Source organism: Micromys minutus (assembly GCF_963924665.1).
Source record: "Micromys minutus genome assembly, chromosome: 1".
NCBI classification, from domain to species: Eukaryota; Metazoa; Chordata; class Mammalia; order Rodentia; family Muridae; genus Micromys; species Micromys minutus.
In genome coordinates, this window is record NC_137969.1 from 77,056,178 (window position 1) to 77,064,448 (window position 8,271).

The 8,271-nt window shown below is 38.7% G+C and overlaps 1 pseudogene across 1 annotated transcript; it reads right to left on the reverse strand.

Moving 5' to 3' along the window:
* Positions 1 to 2,089: 2,089 nt before the first annotated feature.
* Positions 2,090 to 2,518, reverse strand: LOC308434112 (mediator of RNA polymerase II transcription subunit 21-like; annotated as a pseudogene). Its single transcript has one exon. The product of its transcript is annotated as a mediator of RNA polymerase II transcription subunit 21-like (transcript).
* Positions 2,519 to 8,271: the final 5,753 nt, after the last annotated feature.

An 8,271-nucleotide genomic window follows, 5' to 3' on the forward strand; every position in this document is an offset into this window, starting at 1 on the left:
TGTTGTTTTAAACTGTGTTTAAGCTTATTACTCCAGTTCCAATACAAGTTAACTAATCATGCCATATAATATGATCCAATTGTCTTTGAAAAGAATATCTGGTCTAAACATGATATAATTATTTTTAAAACATAAAATAGTTATGTTTAAACTAGTGATATAATTTATACATAATTTAAAGTTGTTATATATTTGTTTTAGATTTTCTCATCTCTCCAAGTTGTAGTATGTTTCCAAAGCTCAGAGACAGTTTTATATAATAGTTTTTATATTTCCCAAGTATTTAGGAGTACTCATAGGCATTAGCAGTCATTCTGTAGCTTGGTGACACCATGTAGACACAACGAAGGTTCCTTCTTGTCTTCCTTTCTGAAGCCCATGGACTCTGATCCATTCATGTATACCAGAAATACTGAACTCTCTCTGAGACTCTTGGTAGTGTGTAATCTTTGGGGATGTCATAATGAGCAAATCTTCATATGGTTGACAGTTTTGTTCTGATAGAGAACACTCACTGACATCAAACAAAAATTGCATCAATAGACACAGGAGAAAAAAGAACATAATCCAATGAAATGATGTGTCAGGGATTCTGCCTAAAGTAGACTCCCCGAGATAATGGCCACAGGGCTAGGATAGAGATATACCATAGAGGTAAAAACTGGGGGTAAATTTTAATTCCTGTTGAGAATGAAAATGCCCAAGGCAATGAATCCCTTCGGGTCTCTGTGTCCTAAGTGTCTGTTCTTCTTTTAATATTCTTTACTCTGCTGGGACAAAGGTGCCAGCCCTCCTTATATAACTTATATAACGCATGCTTCATTAGCTTCTAACTCTTCCTGTAAAGAGTCTATTTAAGTTGCTCTGTGGAATACTTCAGCATTTCTTTTCTCTATCTTTGCTCTCCAGGTTTTCAAAAGGAAGGAAAGGCAAGGAAATCAACTGGCTTGGCAAAGATCCCAAACAACAAACAAAATTTCAGAAGACTATCCACCCACATAACCTTAAATAGAAATGAGATTCTCAGGACACATTCTATATGGCCACATTCATACCAACTCAGACCCTCAGAGGGATTCGTGTATGCATCTTGCAATTTTTGTGGGAGCCTGTAATCTAATCTAAGCTGTTCTCTAAAGACAGGAACTAGAGGTAGACATAGTCCCTATTCTGAAGATTGTCAGAGACCAGAGACAGGCAAATCAACCGCCAAGTATAGAGAATATGGTAGAAGAGGCATCTGCATGGATTTGTGGGACATCTACCCAGGGCATCCGATGGTTTAACAATGATGATGGATTGGTGTTTGGAAGATTGTGGAGAAGATTCTTTGAAGTGAGAGAAGTCAGTCTTCAGTGCTAACAGCATGATTTTGTGCATATACACACATAAAAAGCTCTAAACTCAATTGGTGTTTAGGAAGTGGTTTTTCACAGTAACAGCATTCATACCCTTTCAAAAGCACCCTGTGTCTGAGCCCTGTGAGTACCAGCTTGCTGACATAACCACAGGAGGCTTATTTCCTCCCCTAAGGCAGTAGAATCCATTTGGATGAGCAGCCTGTCTATAAATGAACACTTGTGAGTAGACTAGAGCTATCAAGAAAGCAAAGCAGAAATATTGATGTTTTATGGCCTACCAATATTAAGCACTTATTCTTGGGCTACAACCTACACTAAACATTTTTAGTGCTGTCTTAATCTTTACAGCACATTCAAGTGACAGGTATATTTGCAGTAGTTCTCCATCTACTCCTCAAGTGGGTTTTTTTTTTTTTTTTTTTTTTTTTTTTTTTTTTTTTTTACACAAAACAACAAAGAGCTTTATTGTATATCTGTTTGATCATGTCTTGAAATTTCTAGTCAGGTAAAAATGATGGCATAATGATGTTTGAAGATGATTCAGTTATAATCTTAAAGCCTTTTACTTATCAAGAGCGAGAACAGAAACAATGAAAACAGCTAAAAAAGGCAACACAGTCATGGCATATGACGTTCTATAGCTGTTGGTAGGGCTTACATCGTATGTGACGCAGCATTCTAAATGCCATGCAAACAGTTCTTTTCTCTGTCACGTCTCATCCTTGATGCTAGGAGTCTGGGAGAGACTGACTATGGGTGACACTTCTGGTCTTCAACTGTAACTGTGCAGTGTCAGCAAGTGCACTTTGGATCTTTTCCAGAAGCATGTCTCCCCAATAAACAACATCCTCCAGACATGTAGCAGCTTCATGATTTTCTTCTTCTAGCTTATATAAGCCTGTAAAGCAGCAGTAGATTCTTCACTGGGTAAAGGAGTCTATCAAAACATCAATATCTTTTGCTGTTTGTGCAATTAGTGCTGCAAAAAGCTGGGCATACTCTTCTGTAAGATTGGCTGGCTGGTCTTTATTAATTGCCGTTTGGATGTTACTGAAAGAGGCAGGAGGGCCGCACTGCTGTAATACACCAATGGCATTACAAAACTGATCTGCAAGCAAGTTCACAGAGTCTTGCAGCTGCATGAGTCTATCCGCCATGTTCTCCAAGCACACATGGGTGCGCAAAAGCTTCCTCAAGTGTTTTGACATGGTCTTTATTAGAAAGGAAATTGAGGGCTGGAGGGTTATGTACTTTAACATGATACCATTCTGAAGTGGGAAAAATGAGACCCATCTACAATGACACTGCAGATGATTAAAAAGTAAAAATTTGAAGTTCATTACAAGATGCTTTTTGAGGAGAGAAATCCCTTGATGCTCTTATCTTAAAGGGAAGACTGTATTCTAGAAATCTCTGGCAATTTCAGACTAAATAAGACTGAGGTTGAATTGAGTGACTTCTCAAATCCATGCCAAGAGACAGGAGTCCTATCTCAGGGCAACATCTTCTATATAACTCAGCCTCCCAGGACGAAATAACCTTGAATACAAAGGGAAATTTGGCTTACTTTGTTGGGGAATGTGTATTTTATCTGGAAATACAAAGAACACATCAAAGGTGTTTTCTATCTGAGCGGAAAAGGCTAGGTGGGATAGGAAGTAAAATTGGCACATTTATACTACTCCATACAATCATCAAAAGGGGAATTTTTATTTTTATTTTTGAGATGCCTGCAACTTTTTTGTTAATTTCTATCATCTCCCATTATCAGCCGTAGTAAAGGTTAAAGAACAGATAACAGGATCAGCATGCATAACATGACTTGTTTTCTGCTGCTGCATGCTGGGGAATGTTACTTTAATTATATTTATATTGAGCCATTGGCTCTCTGCATTCATTCATTCCTTTAGCATTATAACACAGCAGTGACAAATAGATTGCATTTTTATGAAACATGCATAAAGTTTTACATTGACTCTCTCCCTTTCCCTATCCCCTTCCTCTTCCATTTCCCTCCCCTCCCCCTCCCTCTCCCCTTCTTCCCTCTCTTTCTTTTCCCCCTTTAAGAGAGTAAAGAGATGGCGCAGTGTCTAAGAGCACTTACTGTTTTTCCAGAAGACCTGCATTCATTTCCCAGAGCCTACATGGTGGCTCACAGCTGTCTGTAATTCCAGTCCTAAGTAATCAGAAACCACCTCTGTCCTCTTCAGTAACTGCAAGCTCATGAAGGCAAAACATCCTCATGCATAAAATAAAATGAGAAGAAAAATCTGAAAGAAAAAAAATTGAGGAAGGTTTTTACTGTGTAATTCTCGTGGGCTTGGAATTCACTATGTAGATGAAACCAGGTAACTCACAGAAATTACATGCCTCTGCTTACCAAGTTCTGTTGAGACTAAAGGCATGTGCTAATATACCTGGCTCAGATTAAAATTGTTAATAAAAAACCATTTATCTAGTTAAAATTATTTAATGATTCACTTATTGATAGACTCTTCTATATCTATAGGGTACTAGAGTTGTGGCAGCCAGATGCAGAATTAAAAATCCTCATTCAGCATTCAAAGGTGTCTCTTTGTGGTCTGCACAAGTGGTTAAAGAACATCCCCCCCAGTTGAAATTTTTGTTTAGAAATTGACTCAAAGTGAGTGAGATCCAAAGGCAAGTTTTGAATCTCTAAATTCCTAAGAGATACTATAGGGGGAAGATCACAGATCCCAGCGATGAATTTTTGGATATGTCTTATGTCTCAGGCCAAAGAAGCAAAACTAAAGAAATGGCGTGGCACCAAGTGAATACATTTCTGGACAACTAATGTAAAAAGATAATTTACAGATTGGGAGCGATTGCTTGAAAATAATATATTTGGGTTTAATATTAGGGTTAACTCATAAAACGTATCAGGGGGTCCACAACTTAACAGCAGAAGCATGATTAACAAAATTTAAAAACTGGCAAAAGACTTTGCTGCTGTTACAGCTTCAATGTCCCTGAAAGTCTCATATGATCAAGCCTTGGTCCTCAGCTTATAGTACTGTTGAGAAAAACTTCAAACAGGCAGGAGGGAACAGCACACCCTCACATACGCCCCCGCACATACACTTTGTATGTTGTTTTTAACTACAATGAATTCTTGTACATTTGGTAGATGCTTTTCCTTACTTCATTAATATCTTCTAGGATTCTCCAAATAATCTTTTCTGCACAGCCGGACAAGGTAACAGGTACCAATGGGTAAGCTTGCTTATAGACCAGAGCAGGTTCTATAAGAGCAGCAAGACTATGAGCATGACATCTCACATGGGTGCCATGCACCCAGTAGGTCTACATCCACATTAGACCTGATCATTTACCTCCATTAATAGGCTGCTTCATTTGCAGTTGTTCTCAGTAGTAACATGAGCTAAGGACGAAGGCTTGAACATGTGAGCCTTTGGGGGACATTCTTTGCTGCAGAAATAACAACTTAGTCATCTGTGTAGTGTCAGTTCCACACTATTCTTACCTGAAGTCAATACAAGTTGTATGAAGTTCAATGTACCTAAGCAGTTACTTCTTGCAATGAGCCATTTATTTATTCAGTACAATCTTCTCCACCTCTAACAACTACTATTTTGTAACCTTGGTGGAATTACCCTTTTCTCCATGGATCATTTAGCACATAGCTCATGTGCTCAAGAAAATTAAATGAATATTTTTCATTCATGAGCCTTATTCATCATGTTCTCTTCTTCCAGCCCACATGAAGTATGAATCTGGTCAATTACATACTTTTTTACTTGGAAGAAAAGTGTAATTGAACTGGAGAGATACTTGGATCTTTCCAAAAACTCTTACAGGAGTGTTTTTGGAAATGTCCTTTTGAACAGTATCTCTGCTCTGAAATGGTGGCTAAGAAGAGAAGACTGATGTCATCTGCATTTTTTCAAAGACTGATTTAATTATTTTATGTATATGAATATATGCAGCTGTCCTCAGACACACCAGAAGAGGACATCGGATCCCATTACAGATGGTTGTGAGCCACCATGTAGTTGCTGGAACTGAAGTCAGGACCTGAACTCAGTCAGTGCTGCTCTTAAGCAATGAGCAATCTCTCTAGTCATTTGCATTCTTATAAAAGTGACAATGTCTCATATGCACAGAGAATGGACTGAAGGTGCCTTTGTTCCACTCAGAGCCCTGGGGTCGCCTGGTGAGTCTTACAAGCAGGAGCGAAATTTTGAGCTGTGCTCCAATTTGTCAAAGCAAATTGAAAGTTATTCCTTTAGTTTTAAAGTGCCTTGCTCATCAAAATGAATACTGTATACATAAACTCGAACTGTAACATTAAACAAGAGATTATAATAAAATAAAGAAACGGAAATAGTGGTGATCACATAGCTATTTAGCTGGAAGCAATCAAACCAAGTCCAATTTCTAAATCCTCAAATAATTCTATGATCATGGCTCCTGATAACAGGGAATTTTCCTACCAAAAGGAATAATAGTACCCCTGGGACATACTTTCCTTTGAACGCTAAGGAGTCCGGAAAAGGCAGTACTGGAGATTCCTAGTGGTGAGTTGTTCTTGCGTAAACTCTGTGTTTTATTTATTTATTTATTTTTGCTTAAGCTCTGTTTAATAGGTCTTCTTCCTATAGTCAGACTTTTTGTTATTCTCATTATTATATTAAACTTTGACATTTTGTAGTGACTCACCAGCTTTACAAAGGCAGTCTTAATAGCACGAATGAAACTCTAGAAGGAATTTCTTTCTTGTTTCCTTTGTCACTGATCACCAGTCAGCAGTGTGTTTATTCTCTGTGAGGCTACCTTCTTTCAGTGGTTTCCGTTGTTGATATTCTGCTTTATTCTTTTGTGTTTAGATAGAAGGCAGAATGTGCTCTTAATCTTTCTATATTCATTAATAAATGCATTGTGGTCTAATTTGGAGGAACATGGCTGCTGAAAGAAGGCATATTCTTTAGTGTTCAGGTAGGATGTTCTATAGAATGTCTGTTGGCTCCATTTTATTTATCATTTAACTCCAGTGTTTGTCTATTTAATTTTTCCAGATCACCTGCCTGTTGGCATGAATGGGGTTTCAGTGTCTTCCACTATCCTTGTGTCGAGGTTATCTGTAGGTTTAGATATAATTGTATTTCTTGTATGAGATTGGATATGCTTGTGCTTGTAGTGTGAGTGTTTGTAGTGTGAGTGCTTAGGATTGTAATATACTCTTGGTGGACTGTTCCTCTAATGAGTATGAAGAAATGCTTCTAATAGCTTCCAACTCATTTTGCTTTGGAACCTGTTTTGTTGTATAGCACCTTCCAGCACTATGAAAGTTTGCCAATAAGGATGAAGCATTCATCTAGAGGGAGCACTTTCAAGCAAGGGGAGGGGGAGAGGGGGAGGGGAGGGGGGAAGGAGGATAGGAATGAGAGGAAAGGGGATAACATTTAAAATGTAAATTCAATGTATCCAATTAAAAAAAATAGGATGAAGCATCCAGTACCAGTTTAGCATTTCTATATTCTATGACTTAAGTATTTGGTGTCTTCAGAAATAAAGTCTCACTGTCTAGTGAGCTTGTTCCTTTATCTTTCATCCATTCACTCAAGAATTTAGAATAACTGTGATTATGAGGTTAAGAGCTCTCAAGCATGAAGTCGTGGGCAAGAACAAGTGGGTAATGTGAGCAGACCTGTGGAGATTCTAAGGAAGAACTAGAACGAAGTGTTAGAGATCAACAAAGTTGTAATGGGATCAGTGAATGCCTCATTAGTAAACTATATCCAGCTAAGGGAAGAGTCACTGTGCTTGACAATATCTTAATAGAATTAGACAATACTCCAATTCTGAGAGCACAAACACTATATAAAACAGAAGAGAAAGCATGAGGACTGTGGCCAAACGTAAAAGAATATGTGACACCGTCAGAAGGAGAAGGAAGAGAAAAACAAAATAAATATTTGCTGTAAGAACGACTGAGAATTTCTTTCAAATCCTATCAGATACACGAAGAACATCAAGGAGGCTAAATGTCAAACCAATTCTATTTAGCTGTACCATTTTCTAACTTATAGAAAGTTAAGTTTGAAAAAATTCTAGAAGCCAGTGCTACGGAGAAGTGAAAAGAATTAGATCTGCAGTCTCCTCAAATGCCATGCAAGTAAGAAAAAAGTGGAATATTAACTATTTAAGAGAAAAGTCTCACCTAGAATTGTGTGCCCTGTGAAAGTCCCCTTCAAAGGGGAAGGAGAGACAATGCCTTTTATAGGTAAAAATTGAGAAAATTTGTTGCCAATAGCCCCCTGACTTACAGTACATGTTAAAGGAAGTTCTTAAAAGAGAAGGAAAATAAAGAAAAATACAAAATGGAAAAGATATCACGGATATAAATTAATGAAAATGGTCTGAATGCCTGGTGAGGGAAACTCAATATCAGTAATGGGTAGGAAGACATGGTCTGATTTTTTTTTTTTTTTTTGAGTGTCACAGGGCAACTTTATTGAGTGGTAACATGGTCATGCTCAGCAAACATGTGTTCCCTCTGTCACAGTTGCCTGCATACACACACACACACACACACACACACATACACACACCCTGCTCTTGCCACAGTCCAGTTCTCAGCCTCAGGGGTGGGGAGCCTCCTTGATCCTAGGATTCAGAAGCAACAGGTGCCCGAGGGAGGCACGGGGAGGACAGGTGGGAGGAAGTGGGGGTGCAGAGAGCAGGGGTGGGCAGGGTTGGGAACACCCACCAGACAGCTGCACAGTGAGATTCCCAGCCCTGGCAGCCAAAGCTAGGCTGCACTCCTTCCAAGGAGCCTTCCAAGGTGTGTCAAAACATTCAGGGTTTGGGAAGGGCAAAGTCCCACTCTGTTTTAGTCCCCTCTGCAGGCTGGGGACTGGAGGACAAG